At 36.6% G+C, this 23900-nt stretch overlaps 1 pseudogene; it reads right to left on the bottom strand.

Annotated features, from left to right (window-relative positions):
- Positions 1–2308: 2308 nt before the first annotated feature.
- On the bottom strand, positions 2309–2408 carry LOC138816406 (U6 spliceosomal RNA; annotated as a pseudogene).
- Positions 2409–23900: the final 21492 nt, after the last annotated feature.

The following is a 23900-nucleotide window of genomic DNA, read 5'->3' as shown; positions in this document are numbered from 1 at the left end:
TCTACCACTGAGCCACCTTCAAAGCCCAAGGATTAAGATTCTTGTCTGTAATTTGGTCAAAGCTGTGTCTCTTTACGTAGGCGACTAAAAATGTATTTACTATTTTCAAGTAAACACATAAATTCTATTTCCATCTCTTTTAAAAAATAAAAAAAAATGTTTGCTCTGTAAATTGATTAGAAGCATGAATTTTGTGGCTAGCTATGTCATTTCACATCTGTATCTCTTTTCCGCTTTCTCTTTCATGGTTCTCATAGACAATATGGTTGCTCCATAATTATCCTAATTTATTTTGCTTCTATATTTTTAGTTGCATCATTTCACTTTCTGCTCTGCCATTTCCCAGAACAGCACCACATAAACAGAAAAATCCAGAAGTTGTTCTGTGGCTCAAGTTGTAGAGCGCTTACCTTGATTTGAAGAGCTAAAGGACAGTGCCCAGGCCCAGAGTTCAGGCCCTACAACTAATTTTAAAAAAGGATCTAAATACTTGATAATTCTACTAGCAGATCTGACTGAAATCAGTTGAATCACACTTTTCCTGTACAATGAAGGAATAGGTCCAGGCTAGGAAAGCAGCTACAGAAGGCAGGGAGATTGTATCTGTGACAAAACTTTGTGGAAAATGGAATCAAGGATTACTTACTGGTGATTCACGTGCACTTGAAGCATGATTCTGAACTATTGCTTGCTGATTCTGAACTATTGCTTTGATCATTATATTTTCCAAGAAGAAAAAGTGAAATTTCATTGATAGTAAAGGACTACTAATACATTTTGACTTCTCATTAAGCATCTTCAATCATCAAAATCACTTGAAGGCAATAGACAGGACTATTTTTAGATGAAAACAAGTGTCTTTAAAAAAACAAGAATTTAGGTAGTCATACCAAGGACTTCTATTTTACTACTGCATTATACATTTTTTCTAATGTTGGATACCAACATTAGAAAGCTACTGGAAAACTCTTAAAGCCCATATGTTGAATAGTGAGTTCTCTTACACTATAACATGATATTTCCCAAATCATTTACAAAGAAGGCATTGTTTCCTATTTTCTCATTCCTAGAATAAGTTGCACATGAAGACACCAAAGGTCCTCATGTTCAGACAAGGAACAAGATGAAAGAGTGAGGAATTGTATCAATTTCAAGAAAAAAATGGAGTAGGATCCAAGCAAATTTCTTCTTTGGGATGCCAAAATTAATCCGCTTACTATGGTGTGAAGACTACTTTCCAAAAAGGCCACCCAAATGAATACTAGGGATGAGTATGAGTATACCCCTCTTCATATGGAAGCCTAGAGTGGACATTTAGACATTGTCCATGAGTTGGTAGCTCAAGGCAGATATTCATGCAATAACTCTAAATGGCTGACACCCCTGCATAGCGCTTATATGTGGAATAATACCAGAGTGGCAGATACCAATCCCCAAACTAAAGGCCTCTTGTCCGCCTTGCATGTTGCTGCTGGGAATAGAAATCGAATAGGTACTCTGTTGAACCATTATATCAAACCAAGTTTGAAGAACAGCTTGGAAGAAACTGCATTTAATATTGCCAAAAGGATAAGTATGTATCACTACCTCTTTGAAGTTGTGGAAGGCTGTACAAATTGTTTTCATAAGTCGTAATGTTTTGGTTAAGTTTATTAAATTTCAAAAATGCCAGTCCATCCTTTGTGGCCCTACCATTTTTTTCACAATACAAAGCAACAGCAATATCTTACTTTAAAAATTCATGGATTCCATGGTATTCTTCCAAGTGAATTGCCTGACTCTGATGTCAAAATATATTCAAGAATTTTTTGTATACATCTATAATGATTTCTGCAGAGTTTGTGATTTTTTAATCAGAAATAATTTTAACTTATCTGTTGAAATGAATAGTATAGAAACTAAAGATGTTCCTGGTGCTTTTAGGAAAAAAGTATATCTATGTTTGTACAATATCCATAATCTATTTCATTTGCTCCTATATATAATACTTTGAATTCTACATTTTTATATAATGTATAGTTTCATTAATAAATGTGTCCGTTCAGATTGCATTCCATATAGAAGAAGTTTATGATTCCTTTTTTTCCTAGGTCCTTATATTATTTTATTTCTTTGGGATAACATGACAATGTTATCTAATTTCAAGTTTTGTAAAGATTATGCTATGTAAAGGCCTTTCTAAGGTGAAGATTTAATACACTGATGTCAAACTAACCTTTAATTCTATGAATTGCATGTATTGTTACACTTGTATTTTTGTAATCAACTTTTTAATAACTGTTTTTATATTTCTTGCATCAGAAGAATGAAAAATATGGAATACTTCACAAATTTTCATATCATCCTTGTGCAAGTGCCATGTTAATCTCTGTGGTATTGTAATTTGGGTAGACCTGCTGCTGAAGCATGTAGTACCCTCTAAATTTAAGTACTTAATGATGCAATCTTTATACAGGCATATATCCATGGTTGCCTATTTGTAACAAGGAACCCTTATTGTTCCTTAAAATGCGATTGATCTTGTTTCTCTAAAATTCTGTGTATAGTGGAAAAGCTTATATCATTTGGTCGATTGCTCATATTTACAATTTTTTTGTCAATGACTATTTTGTCGTTTTCATTTTAAATTTGATCATACTTTGAAGCCTTTAAAGCTAAGACCAAAGGTGATGGCTTTTCAAGTACTTATTTATCAACTGAGTTAGCTTTGTAGAGCTAATGGGTTCAAAGTAAGCCTTGCTTGAGAGCTACTTCTAAACTTCCGCAGCTTAAAATTTCCCAAATGAGGTCTTGCTGGGACAAATGTCTACCTGAACCTTTACCCTTCTTCCTTGTAGGAACAGACCAACCAGAATATCTTACCCTGACAGCATAGATTGTCTTACTGGAACAAAACTAATCTTAGTTACAAGGGATCATAGAGAGATTAACAGTTCAGACCAAATTGTTCAGAATGGAAGGTATTTTATCAAAATATAATTGTTTATTATACCTATCATTTCAAAAGTAGCTAAAGCCAAGAAGGTGAAAAAATTTTCATACGCATGATTACCTACTGTCCTGGCCTGTCTATCATCCAACCAAGCAGGAACTTACACTACTGACTCTCTATCACCAAATATTTCCATAGCTCCTGGAAAAGTCCATATGTTTCTCCTCGATATTAGGCCTTAAATTGGTAATGTTTTAATCACAGTGTTTCCTCTTGCCTCTAGGCTGTAAATCTACAAATGGTAAAGCTTGAAGTCTAACTCTACCAAACACTGAGGTAGAGATAATGGAATAATACTTTAAAACAGAGTTGCCTTTGATTCCCTAACCACAACACAACAATGCAAAACAATTTTTATATTATATATACTTATATATTTTATATTTATAAATATAAAATATGTGCTGATTTTAAATTTCACACAGTGAATCTTACTAGAATTGATAATTTGACAAATATATTGACATTTATTCCAATAAATAGAATGGAATATAAATAATTAGATTTAGGATATATATTAGAATATAAAAAGTATTAATGCAATATCTTCGGTATAAACTTGTGATACGTTCTAAGTGTTCGTGATCTTCTGAATTCACATGGTAAAATAACAGTATTGTTTTCTGCTAATCTATAACGGATTTTACTCTGATACTCTGTTTATTGTTTTAACTCGCTGGTCCCAAAGTGTTTTTCTCCATATTTCTGAAACGTTCTTACTGATTATACCCAAATTTTGCTGATATGATGTCTAAAAGCTATTATTCTTTTGAAGGACCCACGGATCCGAGGATACCAGTTCCCAGTTATCTGTATCATCAGAAAACAAGGGCAAGACTTCTCACATAGGCCCATGCAACATGCCAACAGAAAATAATTGAAGACATCTCAATTTCTCATTTCCTATAATATTTCAGGACCCCAATTCCTTACAAGAAGTAGCAGAATTTAATTGTGAAATGGAAGGCAAGTTAAAATGAAAGATGAGACCACAAAATCAGAGAGAAAGTACTGTAATTCAAACTTTCAATTTACAGATGACCAGCCCATATGAGTGAACAAAATTACAAATGAACAAGATTATTTTTAATACCCCTCTCCTAATGATTAATGAAAGATTTCAGTGCAGCCAAAAAATAGTTTCTGTAATGTTAGATCCATAAGTGGCCTACCAAACTAGGAATACTTGATTTAGAGGTCAAATATAATTTAGAAAAACATTAATTGATAATATCCTTAGTGCTTCAAAACACTGGTACTTCAGTAAAACTAGGTTCTGTAGTATAAAAAAATGTTGTCATTCTCAAACCAAAGATAACCTATATTTAATCTCCTGAAAGTATATTCATTTTCAAATAAACTATTTAAAATCACATTTGCCAAAATAACACTTTACAAGTAGATGATAGTGACATTACAAGGTTTTCAAGTGTAGGGAGCTAGTTACAATAGAGTTGATTTACGTACCCAGCACCAATAGCAAACAAGTTCAACCATTCATCAAAATGTAGAAATAGTACTCCCCACCATTTGTGTTGTTCAGTAGGTGCCTTCCAGAAATGTGTTAAATAGATCAGCCTCCCATATTTCAAACCCAAATATTAGCTAATAAAGTAAATTTTTATCACATAAGAAAGTACATTTTAAAAAGTGACTAATAGTTGCCTTATCATGTGTTGTTTTATATTTTCCCTATCTGTCTAACATAGTAAGAAATATGACTTTAAGTTTTGAATATGGGTACTGATGAGAGATGTGACAAAAATAAAATCTGTCTTTTATTTCTGTCATATTCCTCTAAGTAGTAAATTTTAGTTTTCTTCTTTTTCCAAAACTTATAGGTAGTAGTAGAAATTATCCTATGTAAAATAAAATAATCATACACCATTGTACAAAGCCATTTATAATAACTGGTAGTTAGAAATAAATTCTAAGCCATTTTTAAATTTTCTTGTTGACTAAAGATTAATCTTCCAAATGAACGCGAATAAAATCATGTCTAAGTGCTTCACATCTCCAGTCTGCAAATTGCTATTGCAGATGAATGAATTATGGAAATATAAGCTGACATCAGTTCAAGTATATGTGGGAGTGAAACTCCATGGAATGTATATAAACTTTTCAAAGTATTAACAGGCACTTTAACAGAATGACTATCAGGAAATTGAAACCAGAGAGGAACAATAGTAAAAAAATTGAATGAATGAAAAATGGAACAAGGGGCAAGTACAACTAGTATACTCAATGTACATATGTAATGAAGGAAGTGCTAAACCTGAACTCAATCTTGGAGAAAGAGTTGGTTGACATTGATAGAAGGAGTGATTCTGATCTAGGAGCATTAGACAATTTGATGGACATATTTAATTGTAAAACACTTGCACAACCTTTGAAATTCAGTTAAAAAAAAACAACAAACAAAAACACACAAAAATGACAACCAAACAGCAATCTCTAGAGAGTATGAATATGACCTCTCAAAATTTTAAGCAGTTAATGAAGGGCAGTCTTTGGAAAAGCAAACAAACTGTTCAAAGAGGGCAGTTTGGGGTAGGGAAGGATTTTGACTAGATTTAAAAAGATTGTCTAAGGTTATAAATCACCTATATCTTCTGCAAATATTTTCTTCTGCGAGTGCTCTTTGTCTGAACTGGATACTCCAGTCCTGAGTCACACTTGATAGCTTGTGAAGACAGAATGGAAGAAACAAGATCAAGAACTTATTCCTCCACTGGAGAGAAAACAGAACTCTCTGTTTTCTCTCAATCTCCTCACTACTCCATTTTCATACTTTTAATAACGTCAAGTGATTTTGAATTATATCTTTCCTTCTTTGTTCTCACAAAGTAATTGTTCAAAATAATTCATTAAATATTATTTGCCACTATTTTCTATCATGCTGTTTACTTATTCAAGCGAGTCCATTAAACTTCCCCTTTTCATTTGGTTGCCACGAAAATCCAACAACTATGTTAATGAGGACCAACGCTAATACAAAACTTTGTCTCCAAAAATCCAGTCAAAGAACCTATAATCACAAATATTTAGCTATAATTTTTTTCTTTTTCCTTTTACCTTGAAATCTTCTTGTGTCTAAAGTGCCGACAAAAATAAATATTCCAACACATTTTGGTTCAATCACTTGTAACCTCAAAGATATTTTGCTAACAAGATGCTTGGAAACCTAAGAATACTCCACTTTTATCTTCTCTCATAAAACTTTTATCTTCTCTCTTAAGAATCTCCTTAGATACAATATCAGGAACAATGAAGTTATTCTTTGCAAAATTATTTCAATAGGTTATTTTCCTCTTGGTCTTGTATTTGCTCAACAAGATGTATGGAGAAGAAGAGAGTTAAATCACCAATTCCTTGGATGATATTGTCTGTTACAAAGGACAATACTTCTATGTCCTACTTCTATGTCCTCTTCTTAGCTCTTGCCTGATTTCCAATTAATCACAGGTTCCTGGCTTCAATTCTAGTGAAGCTGAAGCACTATAATGCGTCCCCAATGCTACATCTTCATGGTTTCTCTTTGAAAACTCTTTTATTTGGAGGTGGAATTTATTTTCATGTCTTCATTCAATTTGTTCTGCATTATACTCAGCCAAATAAGCTCAGTAAAATCACGTTAGGTAGCAAAAATATTAACACAATCTATATAACTATATAAAAAAGTTTTGGCCCCCTCCACTGCTGAAACCAAAACGCTTAGCTAGGGCTTCTAATAACTATCTCATGTTAATAAGGATATTATATTTTTGAGCTACTTAGAAATGTGAAATCATTGAAGTATCCAATCAGATTTTTTTCTGTGTTTCAGTGCTTCACATGCAGACATTGTGGAAAGTATTAAAACAGAGAAGTGTAAACTCAATACGTTCTTTCATTGTGGAGGACACTTTCTCCCTAAATATTTTGACCCAAATAATCTTTTTAAGAGTTACTGTTTAGTAATTAAAGGTCAATTCACAAATTTTGATGTCTTATTTTTTAAAAAAAAACTTTGAATTTAAATTCCACTACAACCTTGTTTCACACAGTAAGTGTATATTTCCTGGGTAAGGACAATTCTCATGGGAACTACAGGATTTACAGCAAGGTTTGTGAGGTTTGTTTGTTTACTGTGAAAATGAGCCACCTTACCCACATTGCTCCCTCTCAGCTAAGTCTCCATGGATTTCTTTGCATGAAAGCCTATTTTTCCAGGCAATTTTAAAATTTCTTAATAGGCTAAGTTAAAAGTTAGAAAAATTAAAATTTACCTGTCTTAATTTTAAAACACTTTTGAAATTCTTTTATCAGAATCGCAAATTTACCAATCCTAATTCCACGTTTACCATCAAAAACAGTTAACATGTAGTATCCATCAAACCATTATTTTCCAGTGGCTTTGTTATGCATATATATGAACATATAAGCTGATGCTGAGCAAAATGAACTCCAAGATATGGAAAGAGATATTTATTTGCAGTTGTTGTTTTTAATGTACTATGTGATTTCTATTTTCCTTGGGTTTTTCCCCTATGGTATAACTCCTACTGTGTTTGATTTTGGTACATTTTGTGTATACATTTACCTTAATTAGGGAAGGGAAGAGAAACAACAAAATGGCAAGATAAAGGACAAAAAGCAAACCAATGCATTAGAAATACTCAGAAGACAATATGTTGGAAATGTACATTACAACTTGTGAGGGGTTTGGGTGTGAAGGAAAAATATGAGAAAAAATGAGAGAGGGCATAACAAGTTTGAAAAGTTATGCATTCACTGCCTTACAATTGCTAACCCACTGCACATCACTTTCACATTAAAATTAAATTTAAAAAATAAGCTGTATGAAATAAAATTTCATTATATTGGTATAGTAAATATTATTCTTTATGTAGTAACTTTTTAAAAATTCAGTACTATTTGGCATATAATTTGAATTAATTACCCCTTCTTTATCAGAGGGCCATCAACTTGAATGTTAACCAACTAGATAATTTTTTCACAATATACTTGCCAATATTTTCAAAAAAGAATAAATTAGTACTTTCTCATACTAAAACCGAAAACCATTTAATTCTATAGAAACCCATAACTTTTAAAAGTAAATTAGTTGTTAAGAGGACAAAATATGTGTGTTCTTCAAAATTCCTATGACTAATAAGTACTCACTTTCAAATTCTCAACATTCCATACCTGAGAGATTCAAAATAGTACCTGTTTGCATGTTATGTAATTCTGCAATAGATGCATTTTCCAATGGGGTGTTACAGATTGAGAAGTGAACAGAAAAATAGCCACATTCAGGTATAGGATAAAACTATAAAGCATCGGTTATAATTAATTCTTCAAGAGTAAGCAATTTATCAGATTAAGCTATTATTTCTATGACCATCAATCCCAAAATTTATGGCATAAAGTCATCCTAGACCAACAGTTTCCAACTTGTAGGGTGAACCTCAAAATTCCCTTAATTCACATCACAAATAGCTTATCTTTATTGGGGAAAATATTACACCTTGCTAATGTGATGCCCTCCGTGTTCTGGAAAGAACACCACAACATACTGGGTTGCATCATTTTTCCTCCACTGGTATTCTTGCAAATATTATTTATATTTATACTTTTTTACTATCATAGATATTCAGGATGCTAAGATTGGAAGATTACAGTTCAAAGCCCACCCAGGCAGGAAGGATCCCTAGATTCTTATCTCCAATAAACTTCTCAGCAAAAGCCAGACACAAGTGGTACTGAGGTTGAAGTGGTAAGGCACAAGCCTTGAGCTTAACAGGCTCAGAGACAGTGTCCAGGTCCAGAGTTCAAGCCCTATGACAAAGCAATAAAACAAAAAAAAAATAAAAACAAACCCAAATCCTAGCATTTTTCTCACTGTATACAGAGGCACGTAATTAAGGAAATTGCTTCCTGTGTTACATACAGGTAGAAGAAAAATGATGTCACACAATTATTCTCTTCATACTATGTTATATTAAAGCCTCAAAAATTGCTTTTTCTAAATTTATAAATTAATATCATCAATTTCTTGGCAACTCGGTCTAAATTATTCACATTATCATTTTCTACAGGAACAGTTAGAATTATTTATTAACTGACTTCTCCTTATAACTCACTTGAAACAATATGCTAGGTAAATAGAATGAAAGAAACATCTGTAAATTTGTCAATTAAACCCTCTACCTAAAAAGAATTTTGTAGTATCCTATAGAATATGACATTACAAACGAAACCAAAATATTTTTTGAAGTCTAAACTCCAATTTAGCAAGATCTATAAAGACCTACATTAGGTGATCTTTGCTATTGCTCCAGGCTTAAGCTTTTGTAATCCTTCATCCTTTCCTTGGAATCTAACAGAATGATGATTACTTACTTTTGCAAATTTTGGATGGGAATCATGAACCAATTTGCATCTAGGAATGTTCTGTAATGAAGAGCGTATTTAAAACACAACTGAGGAGGGACTGGGAAGGTGGCTTAGTGGTAGAGCACTTACCTCGAATGCATGAGGCCCTGGGTTCAATTCCTCAGCACAACATAAGCAAAAAGAAAAAATGCTGGATGTGGCGCTGTTGCTCAAGTGGTAGAGAGCTAGACTTGAGCTGAAGAGATGAGGCACAGTGCCCAGGCCCAGAGTTCAGGCCCCACAACCGGAACCAAAAAAAAAAAAATTTAAAAAAGAGTTAAAAAAATAAAAAAATAAAATAAAACACAATTGGGGATTCTATACCAGTTGTATTTCAATAGAAAACTTGGCTTTTCAAAACATAATGAAAAAATTAGTCCAAATTTCCAACTGTGTATTCCATTCTTGTTTGGTTTGTTTTATTAAGACAAAATTATACTACCTGGTCCAGGGAAGGTATCAGTAGTAATTCCAGTCTCTAATCTCCTGTCAGTTTGAGTGCTAGAATTCAAGGCTTGTATCACATTGCCCCACCATAGTTTCTTGGTTTATTTATTTATCTGTTTGTTTATTTATTTTTGGGTCCGGTAATGGGGCCTGAAATTTGGGCCTTGATGCTGTCCCTCAGCTCTTCAGCTCAAGGCTTGTGCTCTACCACTTGAGCCACAGAGCCACTTTCGGCTTTTTTCTTTTTGCTTATGTGGTGCTGAGGAATCAAACCCAGGGCTTCATGCATGCGAGGCAAGCACTCTACCACTGAGCCACCTTCCCAGCCCCTTCTTGGTTTATTTAATCTAGATACAGACTATCAATTCTGAACTTCACCAGTGATATTATCCACTAGACTTTTCAGACTGTTCATGCACTATTTTCAAAGATGTTCTAACATTTGACACAGGGTATGAACATTTTCAAATGCACCTGCCGGGTCTCTGATTCATTCCTCCATGGATCCTATCCCTTTAATATTGATTACTTGACTCTCTTACTATCTCTGGTCCCTACTTATGTAATATTCTCAAACTTTTTTGAAGAAAGTTCACTTTAGGATTTTCTAATTTTAAAAATTATCACTTGATTCTAGTCTCACTCAGGACATATTTTCTATTGTTTTCTAACTTTTCTACGTATTCTGAGAGTTGCTTCATTTGTGTATATGTGTGTGCACATATAAGTGCCTCTGTGTGTATGTGTATGTTTATATGTATGTATGCAAAAGCCTCAAGCTCTTATTCATCATTCTTGCTCATGACTGTTATTCCATCACCTGAGCCATTCTTCCAATCTAGCTTTTGGCTGGTTAATTATAGATAGTGTCTCAAACACTGTTCTGCCCAGGCTGGATGCAATCTGAACTTCCCAGACTCCTTTACATACTTAGGTTTCATTTATCCAGTAGAAACAACTTTTAAACTACAAACATTTTTGTGAGTGTAAAGTCTAAGCTGTAGCCCAGATTTTTAACTCAAGAATTCATATAAAGATAGATGAATATACACAATACATATGCTGAATGTACACTGTTAGAAATGTGATCCTAAGCTGGGTGGTGGTGAGATCTGAGTATTGGGGTTCAAATCCAGCCCAGGTAGGAAAGTCCAGGAGACTCTTTTCTCCAATTTACTGCAAGAAAACTGGAAGCCTCACTGTGGCTAAAGTGGTAGAGCATTAGCCTTGAGCGGAATAGCAGAGGGACAGTGCCCAGGCCCAGAATTCAAGTGCCAAGACCACCACCAACAAAAAATATATAAGTAAAGGAAAGAAAAAAATGTGATCTTATCCACCAGTTGATGGCTAGTATAATCCCTACTCTCTCAAGATGGAATTTTTTCCTTATTAAATCCAGGCTCTTATATCTGACTTGCATTGGAAACAGAATTATTCTTCCATTCTAATTTCTACAAAGTTGTGTCATTAGCAAGCGTGATTAGGAAGGGAGTGGCCTCATACTTCGTGTTCCACGTAGGAGTAATGCTTTCTCTATATCACTTTCATAAATCTACATACTGGACTTGGCTTTATTGTTTCAATGTGGTCTTATTTGTAGAGTCTTCTATAGTGTATTGAACCCTTATACTTAAACACAGAATTTCTCTTTCTCTTATTATTGCTATAGTTAACACGAGTTAACAAATTCATGTACACTTGGGAAATAATGTGCAGCACATATACTCACAAAAAAATGATCTAGGAACCTTCTTCCTCTTTAAAATTCGCCTCAATTTACAGAGAATTTACAAAGTTTGAATTCAATATACTCATGCATAATGTATTTATAAAAAATATAAATTTTATATTTTCTCTTTACTAAGTTGTCTCTGAAATAGGTGTTACATCAGGTCCAAATGTGTTCTTGTGTTATTTCGGTGAAGCCAGAAATCATTCATTATACCTCAAGCAGCACCATAGATTGTTCCTGGAAGTAACTGTTACTGGATATGGAAACTGATCCCAGTAGAGGAATGGAACATAGAGGATTGACAAAGTTCAAGTTAAATTGTGATTTCCTTTTTACTGTAAAAGAAGAGAATCCGAAGGCTTGAAGGAAACTCTGTCCCTGACTTTTTCTAGTGTGTTTTTACTTATATATAATTTTTCTATAAACTTGTAGTTGAGAGTATTACAAAAAGATAAAATGTGCCATTTGATGGCCAGCATAGAACAAAAAGAAATAACGTTGTTTTAAATATGTTCTTCTGCTGGGGCTGGGAAGTTGGCTCTGTGGTAGAGCACTTGCCTTGCATGCCTGAGGCCCTGGGTTAGGTTCCTCAGCACCACATAAGCAAAAATAAGCCAGAAGTGGTGCTGTGGCTCAAGTGGTAGAGCACTAGCCTTGAGTTGAAGAGCTGAGGTAAAGCGCCCAGGCCCAGAGTTCAGGCCCAAGACTGGACCCCCCAAAAAATTCTACTGCTATAGTGTTTTTTGCATGGATATTTCACCCCTGAGATGATTCTTTTGTTGCAGAATTACTTTAGTTTGGTCCTGAGTTCTCCAGAGCAGTAAGGATTCCAAAAAAGCATCCAGTGTATATGATCAGCAAAAGGAGCCACTTCTTAGACCAATACTCCTTTAAGGAGGGTCCCAATGAAATATCTGTTTTTTTGTTTGTTTTTGTGTTTAGCTTGTGTTGGTTCTGGGGCTTGAACCTAGAGGCTGAACCCTGTCCCTGAACAGTTTTCTTTCCTGCTCACCTACCCCCAAAGCTAGTACTCTACTGCTTGAACCAAAATTCCACTTTTGGCTTTTTTGCTGTGTAATTACAAATAAGAGTTTGACAGAATCTCCTACCTGGTTTGGCTTTAAACTAAGATAGTAAGAAAGCCAAGTGACATCAACTGTATAGACTTCTCTTTTCAAATGAGAAATATTAGATGAAGTTTATTGTAAAGCTAATATTTTACAATTTTTTTCTTTATTATTGTGAGCATACCGTACAGAGGAGTTACAATTACATGGGCAAGATAACGAGTACATTTCTTATCAATCATTGTTGCCTCCTCTTTGTTTCCCCTTCCCATCCCTTCCCATATTCCCCCCTCCCCATACCCGATCCTCCCGCCCACCAACGTTGTAAAGTTCGTTTTTCAACATAACGATTTGTACATCTCATTGTTGAAATGGGTCCACCTGTATCCCTAGTTAAATGATTTGTTTTTAGAGCATATGTCCAGAAAAGAATCCATAACATAACTCAGCAAAAGTAGGTGCACTGAATCATTTTGGAATTTTTTTGTTTGGGAAGATTATTGAACTTGTCATTCCTTTTGGGGAAACTTAAAGTTATATTTCACCTTTTTTGTTGGTTGTGGGGCTTGAACTCGGATCCTGGGTGCTAAGCTAGAGCACCACCTCCGGGTTTCTGGTGGTTAATTGAAGGTTAGGGTCTCGTGGACTTTCCTGACCAGGCTGGCTTTGAACCACAATCTTCTGGTCTCAACCTCCTGAGTAGCTAGGATTACAGGAGTAAACCAACTCCTGCTCATATTTGCATTTATGTGTACTGAATGACACTGTGTAGACAAAGAATGGAAATTTTAACCAAATGATATTGCAGCATTTCAGAAAAATTGAAGTAGCAATAAATATGTCCTCTTTTCCATTTTGTTACGTTAATGACTGATGATTTTTGGGACCCTTTCATTAGCATCCTCTGCCATCTGTATAGGTGTATTTAGTATCAGGAAATGTTCATAGAGAAATATAGAAAGAATAAGATTTTTAGAAAGCAAAGGAGATAAGGTATGAAAGAATAGCATAGAAGGAGATACATTTATCACACAGAGATTAAGAGCTAGCCTAAGAGATTTAGAATGCTAAAGGCAATGAGGAACAGCCTAGCTGACAACTAGTTCTACAATAACCAAAAATGGTTCTCAAGAACAGTTTCTGGTATACCTTAATTACTATCATTTATTCCTTCTATCTGGAGTTATATACTCCTTATTTTCTTTCACAACTATTAATTAGCCTCTGCATTTTTGGTGCCATAATTGACCAAAAAGATTTCAAAATCACACATAGCCTACCATTCTCTTTGTGATTAGCAGTGACGACACAAATCCAGGAATGGTTGAATTTCCAGAATTAAACGTTACCTGACATCTAAGCACATCCCTGGCATTAATTGCTGTGACTTAAGGAACAAGACTTTTTTCAACACAGTATCCTAATATAAGTAAAGTACATGAATTAGGAACTGTTGTCAGGTGTCAGTATGGAAGGAGCAATTATATATTCCAAGTGTGGGTTATTTATTTTGCATTTACTAACTGAATGTTTTTGTTTTGTTTTGATTTGATTTGTTTTTGTTCTTTTTGCCAGTCGAGGGGCATAAACTCAGGGGTAGGGAATATTCCTTAGCTTTTTTTTTCTTGCTCAATGCTAGCTCTCTATCATTTGAGGCACAACACCACTTCCAGTGGTTTTGTGTGTGTGTGTGTGTAACTAAGGAATTGAACCCAGGGTTTCATGGATGCTAGGAAATCACCGTACCATGAAGCCACATTAACAGATCCCTAAATAACTTTCTTAAGATTGCATTACATTTTCATTCTGTAACTACGTATCATAATTTTGGCCAGGTGCTAGAAAATGATGTAGAAAGCAATACAATACAATAAGTCTAGTAAGGCTGGATGGACAATGAATAACTGTTACGGTCTAGCCAGATAACAGAAGGGCTTATCTCATGGAGCTGTTTCAACAAGCTGAGGCGACAGCTCCTGACCCACAGCCAACCTCCAGAATGAGAGGACCAACCTTGGGTTCCAGCCACATGGGGATGCTGGGCCCCCTCCTCCAGCACCCATGTGACCAGTTCTTGTGAAAGAGAGAGAGAGAAAAAAAGTCAGAATTACAATTAAGTCTGGTGCCAGTGGCTCAGAATTCTAATCCTAACTACACAGGAACCTGAGATATGAGGATCATGGTTCATAACCAGCCCAGGCAGGAACGTCTGTGAGAATCTTATCTCCAAAGAACCACCAGAAAATCAAAAGTAGTGTTGTGGGTTCAAGTGGTAGAACACTAGCCTTTTGCTGAGGCTTTTGGGAACATCGCCCATGCCTAGAGTTCTAGCTCCACGACTGACAAGAAGTGGACTTCCTACCACAAGAAGCAGACTGAATAGCACCCATTGTCCTACGGAGCATGGTAGCAAAGTCAGGCAGAGCTTCCTTTGAAGTTGAAGTCATAAGTAGGTCACCTGGCTTCTCTCTGCCTTGGAATCTCCAGCTGCAAAACTCAACACAGTGAAGGATCCGCTTCCTCATGGGGATAGGGTAATGATGAGAGAGAGCCATGTTTGTTTCATAATCCCACATCTGTTGCACAATTAATAACAGGCCCCGCCTGAGCCCTTTCCGGCTATCTTCCTGTCATTTCCTCACAGAATTGCCGAGAACCTTATCTGAAGACTACTCCCTCTGTTCCTAGCCATGCTCCAGAGATCCCTCTGTATAAATCCCTTGTTTCCTCACAATTGTCCTGTGAGGAGAATGAGGTCTGATTGTTACGAACCTACCCAGAGCTTCACCTGTGGTCAAGAATCGTCTCCTGTGATTTTTCTGCCTGCTCAAACTGACTTAAGAAACCATTCAAGCCACAGGAAAATCAAACACAAGTAGACTAGAGTCTCCAACAAGAGACAGGTTAAGAACACAAGGAAGATACAGGATCTTCCCATCCCCCACAAAAAAATCAAAGAACTCTTTTTTTGTACCTTTTATAATTTTTTCTAAAAGTTGTTTTTTAATTTTTAATTTTTTACTTTAATTTTTTTCTTCCTCTCATAATTTTTATTTTAGGGGTATATGTGTGGGTACTTATTTATCTCTTTTCAGAAACATTGAAGTAATACCTTGCATTCTCTCAGGCCACAAGGGTAAAAAATTAAAACTCAACAGGAAAAGCCACCAGAGAAAATCCTGTAACACACTGGAACAACACACTGCTGAATCACGAGTGGGTCATGGAAAAGATTAGAAAAGAAATTCAAATGTTGATGAACACACAAATTACCAGCTCCTTTGGGACACAGCAAAGGCAGTACTCACAGGAAAGTTTACAGCTCTGAGTTCATACATCAACAAATTGGAGAAATCTGAAACCAACCATTTAATGAGACATCTGAGTCTCCTTGAAAAAGAGCAGCAAGATGATCCGCAATCCAGTAGATGGTAAGAAATAATTAAAATTAAATCATAATTAAATGAATTAGAATCCAAAAAAATCATAGAAAGAATCAACAAAACAAAGATTTGTTACTTCCAAAATATTAACAAAATTGACAGACTCTTAGCAAATCTTATAAGAAAAAGAAAAGAACACACCCAAATAAATAAACTCAGAGATGAGAATGGAAACATCACCACAGAAACAACCAAGATTCAGAACATTATAAGGGAATACTTCTCAAAACTTTATGCTAATAAGTTTGAGAAGTTGGCAAAAATGGACCTTTTCCTAGCAAATATTGACATGCCAAAACTAAACCAAGCTGAGTTATACCATCTTAACAGGCCCATATCAAGCATTGAAATAGAAACATCAATAACACACCTCCCATCTAAGAAAAGCCCAGGACCAGATGGTTTTACAGCATAATTCTATAAGCCCTTAAAAACACAGCTCACACCAATACTCCTCCAAATCTTCAATGAAATTGAAAGAGAAAGTTCACTACTGAAATCATTCTATGAAGCCTTAATAACCCTCATGCCCAAACCAGGCAGGGACACATCACAGAAAAATAACTATAGACCCATTTATTTGATGAACATTGATGCAAAACTTCCAAACAAAATGTTGGCCAATCAAATTCAACAATTCATCCAAAAAATTCTACACCATGATCAAACAGGATTCATTTCAGGGATGCAAAGCTGGGTCAATATACGCAAATCAATTAATATAATTCATCACATCAACAAGAGCAAAGATAAGAAACACCTGGTTATCTCAATAGATGCAGAAAAAGCATTTGACAAGATCCAATGCCCCTTTATGATGATGGTTCTGGAAAAATTAGGAATCCATGGAACTTTGCTCAATACAATAAAGACTATATATGACAAACCTACAGCCAGCATTATACTTAATGGTGAAAAAGTAAAGCCATTTCCTCTTAACTCAGGAACGAGACAAGAAGGTCCACTCTCTCCACTTCTCTTCAATTTAGTATTAGAATGCCTAGCTACAGGAATAAGACAAGATGCAAACGTAAAGGGGATCCAAATAGGGAAAGAAGAAGTAAAACTCTACGTCTTTGCAGATGTCATGATCTTGTATTTAAGGAATCCAATAGACTCCACTCCCAAATTACTCAAGCTGATTCAAAACTTTGTCAAAGTAGTAGGGTATAAAATTAACCCCTCAAAATCAATGGATTTTCTATATACCAACAATGAGAAAAGTGTGGCTGAAATTAGGAAAGCATCTCCATTCGTAATAGCCCCACAAAAAATAAAATACCTAGGAAATAACTTAACCAAAGAAGTGAAGGAACTCTATGATGAAAATTTTAAAAACCTGAAAAAGGAAATCAAAAGAGATCTTAGAAAGTGCCAAAAACTCCCATGCTCATGGATTGGAAAGATCAACATCGTGAAAATTGCAATCCTTCACAAGGCTCTCTACAAATTCAGTGCGATACCTATCAATATTCCAACCTCATTTTTCAAGGAAATAGAAGAGGCAAACCAATAATTCATAGAGGACAATAAAAGACTCCGAATAGCAAAACGATCCTCAACAGAAAAAAACTGTGCTGGAGGAATATCATACCAAATTTCAAACTCTACTACAAAGCAATTGTAATCAAAACAGCTTAGTACTGGCATAAGAATAGACTTCAGGACCAATGGAATAGAATTGAAAACCCAGAAATGAACCTACAGACATATAGCCAACTACTCTTCGATAAGGGAGCTAAAATAATAGAATGGAAGAAAGACAGCCTCTTCAGTAAATGGTGCTGGCAAAATTGCTTAACTACTTGTAGAAAACTAAAGCTAGATCCTTATATATCACCCTGCACCAGAATCAACTCCAAATGGATCAAAGACCTCGGAGTCAAAGCAGACACTCTGAAAACATTACAGGATGGAATAGGAGAAACCCTTGGTCTCCTTGGCACAGGTTGAATTTTTTTTAATAGAGACCCAGAAACACAAGAAATCAAAGAAAGGTTGGACAAATGGGATTCCACGAAGTTGCAGAGCTTCTGCATGGCAAAAGACATAGCTAGCAAGATCAATAGAAAGCCCACGGATTGGGAGAAAATCTTCACAAGCCATACTAGAGACAAGGGTCTCATATCTAAAATATACTTGGAAAACAAAAAATTAAATCCCCCAACAACAAATCCTCAAAGAAACTGCCCAATAAATAAGGCTAAAGCCTTAAAGAGAAACTTCACTGAAGAAGAAAGAAGGATGGCCAATAGACGAATGAAGAAATGCTCAACCTCTCTAGCCATAAAAGAAATGCAAATCAAAACAACATTGAGATACCACCTCACCCCAGTTAGAATGGCTATACTGAAGAACTCTGATAACAGATTCTGGAGGGGATGTGGACAGAAGGGAACTTTACTTCATTGTTGCTGGGAGTGTAAATTTGTTCAACCACTTTTGAAAGCTTTATGGAGGTTCCTCAAAGCACTCAACATAGAGCTCCCCTTTGATCCAACAATCGCACTTTTGGGCACTTACCCAAATGTTTACAAAGAAGACCACACTAAAGCTACCAGCACAACTATGTTTATTGCAGCCTTTTTTACCATAGCTAAGATATGGAAGCAACCCAGATGCCCTTCGGTAGATGAATGGATCAAAAAAAATGGGTTATATATACACAATTGAATTCTATGCCTGCATCAGAATGAATGACATTGCTCTATTTGTTAGGAAATGGAAAGACTTGGAAAAAATTATATTAAGTGAAGTAAGCCAGAACCAACGAAACATAGGTCCCATGTTTTCCCTTATCTGCAATAACTAGTATATATCTGAGTCAAGCATAAAAGTTCAGATAAATTCATGTTAGTGAAAAGAACCCTAAGATATCTATTCAATTTTTTTTCTTTCATACGATTGTTTCTAGTACATTCATAAGATTATTTATTTGTTGCTTTTTATATCCCTCCCCCACGGTATAATCCCTTCTTTGACTGTATTTGATGTTGTTATAATTTATGGAGGGGAAGGGAAAAAACAAATCGTTGAAATAGGGATTAAATTTGGACCCATTACAACAATGAGACGTAGAAGTGGTATGTCGAAAATGAACTTGACAACTCTGGTAGGGGGATGGGGAAGGTCGAGTGGGGGGGGAGGATGGGATGGCAAGGGGAAACAAAAGAGGAGGCTATAATGCTTGATAAGATATGTACTCATATCTTGCCCATGTAATTTTAACCCCTCTGGACAGTATTTTCACAATTAAAAAAAAAAGAATAGGCTGCTGTGGACTAAATTTTTGAGATAATCCATCTAAATTGATGACTGTGCATGTTGCTACATGTCTACCACCCCAACTACAGATGACCAGGCCCGGTGGAGCATACCTGTCACAGATAGGAGGACATCAATCCAGCCCAGCCAGAGCATATAGAGGCTCTGTTTCAGAAATGCCCAAAACAGAAAGGTGGCTCCTCAGAGCCAGGGAGAGGAAACAAGTAGCGGGTCTTGGTGCCCTCAGAGGGGTGTCTGACCCAGGGTAGGGGTGGTTTGGGGGCAGCCACTCACATGTGCTCCTGGGAGAAGTTGCTTGAGGCTGCTCCAGGTGGGGCGAGCGGGAATGGCAGTGGCATTGCAGACACATGGCCTCAGAGAACCAAGGCCATTGACCAATTTGGGGCTTTACACAGCCTGGCAGGGTGCCATTGCCTGGTTTGAATTTCTGAACCTTGGGAAGGCGGGAGGGGGCTGGGGACTAGGCAGGCATCTCAATTTCCTTCTATATTCCAGTCGCCTAATGTCTCTTCTCACCACTCAGCCATCTATACCTTCCTCAACTGCTGGTAGTGGTGTAAACTAACAGAGGGAATCCTGGTGCTACCAGGCAGCATTCAATGTGGGCATGGCCACCATTCTTGTATCTCATTGGTCAGAAAGAACAATGAAAGAATGGGGGTGTGGCCAGAATCCTGTGATGCAAACAGCATGGGCAGAGTCAAGATGATAGCAGCTCCCCCAGCCCTTTTCCCAGGGAACAATGTCCAATTCAGTTGGACACAAGAGGGTGACCTGCTTTAGCCGCATGGCTGCACAGATCATTGTGTATGGCTGTTTGTTCCCAGTCCCAGACCATGAACTGAGGATATGGGCACAGTCTGTGAGCTGCTTTTGCTCACGGCTGGCCTTCCACACTGGAGCCACAGGGATTCTGGCTTTGTTGGCACTGAAGTTGGACTTTCCTGCCTAGGGTGACTTCGACCATGATCCTCTCATCACAGCCTTGTAAATATCAAGGAAGACTGTTGAGGACCACTGGTGCCTGCCTAATCATTTGTCTTACTGGTGTTCTTGGACAGACTGATGAGTTCCCTATCCTCGGGTTTAAGTGGTGGGAGCTATAGCCCACAGTTGGAATCCTGGTCCAGGCACCTCAAAATGGAAAGAGATCCTAAGAAACTTATTCCTGTCCATATGATTACCAATAGAATATGATGTATGTCATGATTGAAAGAGCAGTTCTTGAATGATTCTAGGATAAAATTATAAAGAATTATTTTATAGGAAACTGATCGATGTTAGTTAATGCTTTATGAAGCATTTAAACAATCACATTCATAAAATGGAGGAATCATGAAATACCTAAGAATTACGATACTATTACATAATATAAAGGTGGCATTTTTCTGTCAGGACTGTCGGGATTGGAACCTATGATCTTGGTAACTCTGTTGCAATGTGTGGGAAGGGGAAGCTGGCCTCCTTGAAGTCAAGAAATTCAAGTCGGTTCTTTAGGCCTGAAATAGATCCCCACCACTAGAAAACATCCTATTCATGTACAATTTACATATATGATTCATATTTACATACATATGTTGACTCCATATTGCATTCAGTGCAGTTATTTTATTTGTTTGTTCTATTCATGTATTGACCATTTATTTTGACTATTATGGCACATAAAACATTGATTACATAAGATATAGGTCTGCATATGTGTTCCACTTCATACCTGACACTCAGGACTTCTTACTCCACAATTCCTTTTTGGGGAGTGCTGGCAACTGAACTCATGGCCTACAAGCCTACAAGGCCCAATTCATGAATGGGTGAGTGTCAGCACGCCATCCTGGGGCAAATTGAGCTGAAAGGCTATTCCTAGGACCTGAGATCAAGCCCCAGGTGTTAGCAAAATAAGAACAGATTGACCTGCAGATGGAAGTATGCTAATAAATATGTATTTATATAGAGTGTTAAAGATGTCTATATATTATTCAGTTATATAGACTACATTCCTACCAATTCCTGGGTATTAATCATGCGTCCATGTAATTAATATTATTGTTTTCATCCTTATACTATTAATGAAATCAATCAGTGTCCTGAAATTATTGCATTCCTGTAAGTAATAATATTCTTTTTATGCTTCATAAATATTAAATAAAAATCAATTAGCCTCTTGAAATTATGCTGCCTAAATTTATAGTAGCATCATTCATGATCAACTCATTGAACTTTGACATTGATAAAATTCCATTGTTCTTCCTATGGTTGGGAACAATTTTCTTAGTATCTCCTGCCATTGGTTGGTGTTAGGAGGGGGATTTGAAATCAGGGCCTATGTTGCCACTTGGGAAGCTTTCAGCAATGCAAGGTGAAGTACCCTTTGCAACAGTGTCATTCAGACCCATGAGGGTCACCGTGCAAAGGAAGAAAACATAAAAATGCCACAGTTTTTCTGTGCATTGCTTTCCCTGCAAGACCTGAGGGTCTAGGATCCCAGAAGCAGTTGTAGGTCTAGTGGCTGTGCCCCAGCATAGGGTGATCCAATTTGAGGCAGAGTTGCCACAATCTGACTTCAAGCACATACTGAGAAAAGTAAAAAAAAAAATTTAGCTCCCTGGCTTGCAATTCGTGATGTTTAATCTTCCAGGCTTTAAATTTGAATTCAGGATCTGGGTAAATCTGCAGCAATGTTGATGAAGGAGAAGATCACTGTACTTGAAGATAAGAAAGTCAGACCTGGGAAGATGGTGGAGAAGCTGGAGTCTAAACAAGCTCTCCCATAGAAAGAAGTTTTACAGTTCCAGTGAACAGTCCTAATCCAGAGAATCACACCAAGTGTGCCATCACAGGACAGAGAGTCAGGCCAGAGCGGGAAAATCCAGGCAAGGAGACAGATCTGAGCTCTTGCCAGCAGCCACCGCAGCGGCGGCAGCGGTGGCAGCTGCAACCACAGGCGCCATACCCGAGCAACAGAGATTCCGGGACGAAGGAGCCAGACGCAGCGGGTGAGCGGATTCTACTCAAAACCAGCAAGAACCGACAAGGAGCAGACATATTCATCCTGCAGTTCACAGACCAGAGACGACCCAGGAACCAAGACTCGGCATGAGTAGAAGCCTGATATCCTAACTCCTTCTCAGGGAACAGAGGAAGGAATGCCACCCTTCCCCCCTCCCGTACTGGAGACCTCCATCTTGGATACTGACAAAGAGCTCCAACTCAAGCCTTGGAATAAAATGAATCATTTAGCAGGTCACAAGAACTTAACGGCGGCGTGACCTGCCAGACTCAGCTCCACCCAGGGAAAAGTCACCCAGCTTGGGTGCCAGCCCTAGTAATGGCATTCTTCACTGGGTAATCAGAGCCAGAGGCTGCCACTCCCTTTAGCAGCCTCGACAATCAATTGAAATCCAGTAAACAGAAACCCTGAGAATGGCTCCAGGCTGGGCTCTGTGAATCTTTCACAAACTAGCCACCAGGAAAATCTACTGTTTGTTGAAAGGCCTCAACTCTACCCAGAACCTAGCCTCATCATTGCATCTCCCTCTTTTGTGATACTCAAAGCAGATCTGACTCCCATTGAACTAGCCTGGGAGGAGGATCACAAAATCCTGGGTAAACCAGAGCATTTTTCTGCCTGTTCGAATAAACTGACTTAAGTAACCAACCAAGCCAAAGGACCAAAAGCAGACAAAAGACTCCAACAAGAGGCTGGTTATGGACACAAGGGAGATACAGGATTTTTCCCACCCCTCCCCCAAAAATCAAAGAACTTTTTTTTTCTTTTATTTTTTTATTTTTTTGGTACCTTATATTAAAAAAATTTCATTTCTAAAACTTTTTTTAATCATTAATTTTTGCCTTGATTGAAAAAAAAATGTTTTCCACAATATTTTTTTCCCTCTTACAATTTTTATTTTAGGGATACGTGTGTGCATTTTTTCTTCTTTTTTGATTTCTTTCTCTTTTTTTTTTCTTTTTTAATTATCTTTTTGGTTTTTGTTTAGCTCTACTGAACTTCTGATCTTTTTTTCTTCATTTCTTATCCTTTTCACCTTTTCCTCTCTTTTGTTCTTCTTTATATGACTTAATTCTTGTCCTGCACATCCTCAGATAAACCTGTAGCTGACTATTAGACAATATCTTCCATTGTGTACACACTTAATCCACAAATTTATTACTCAATTCAATACCTCTGAGACTTAAATTCCTTAATAGCAGTAACACTTCATTATAGCTACATAATATTTTAAGCATTTTATTTTTAAGTTTTCTCATCTCCTTTATATCCCTCCCCTTCTCTCATTATATTCACATTCTTCTCTAAATAGATTCTTGTCGAATTCTGGCATAATATTATTAATTTTTATTTTTCTATTTTTTCTGGTCTCTTTTCTTTTCCATTTCCCTTTCTTCATTTTTTCTCTCTCTTTCTACTTTCATCCTACCCAACCTATTTCCTGCTTTGAGATTAGGACTTAGTTAACACTCCCTGTGACTTCCCACATCAATCTATTCCTATTTTT

The sequence above is a fragment of the Dipodomys merriami genome, unplaced genomic scaffold (assembly GCF_024711535.1).
Source record: "Dipodomys merriami isolate MVZ:Mamm:240054 unplaced genomic scaffold, mDipMer1.0.p SCAF_697, whole genome shotgun sequence".
In the NCBI taxonomy this organism is placed as follows: Eukaryota; Metazoa; Chordata; class Mammalia; order Rodentia; family Heteromyidae; genus Dipodomys; species Dipodomys merriami.
This window is presented reverse-complemented; position numbering and strand designations above follow the sequence as displayed.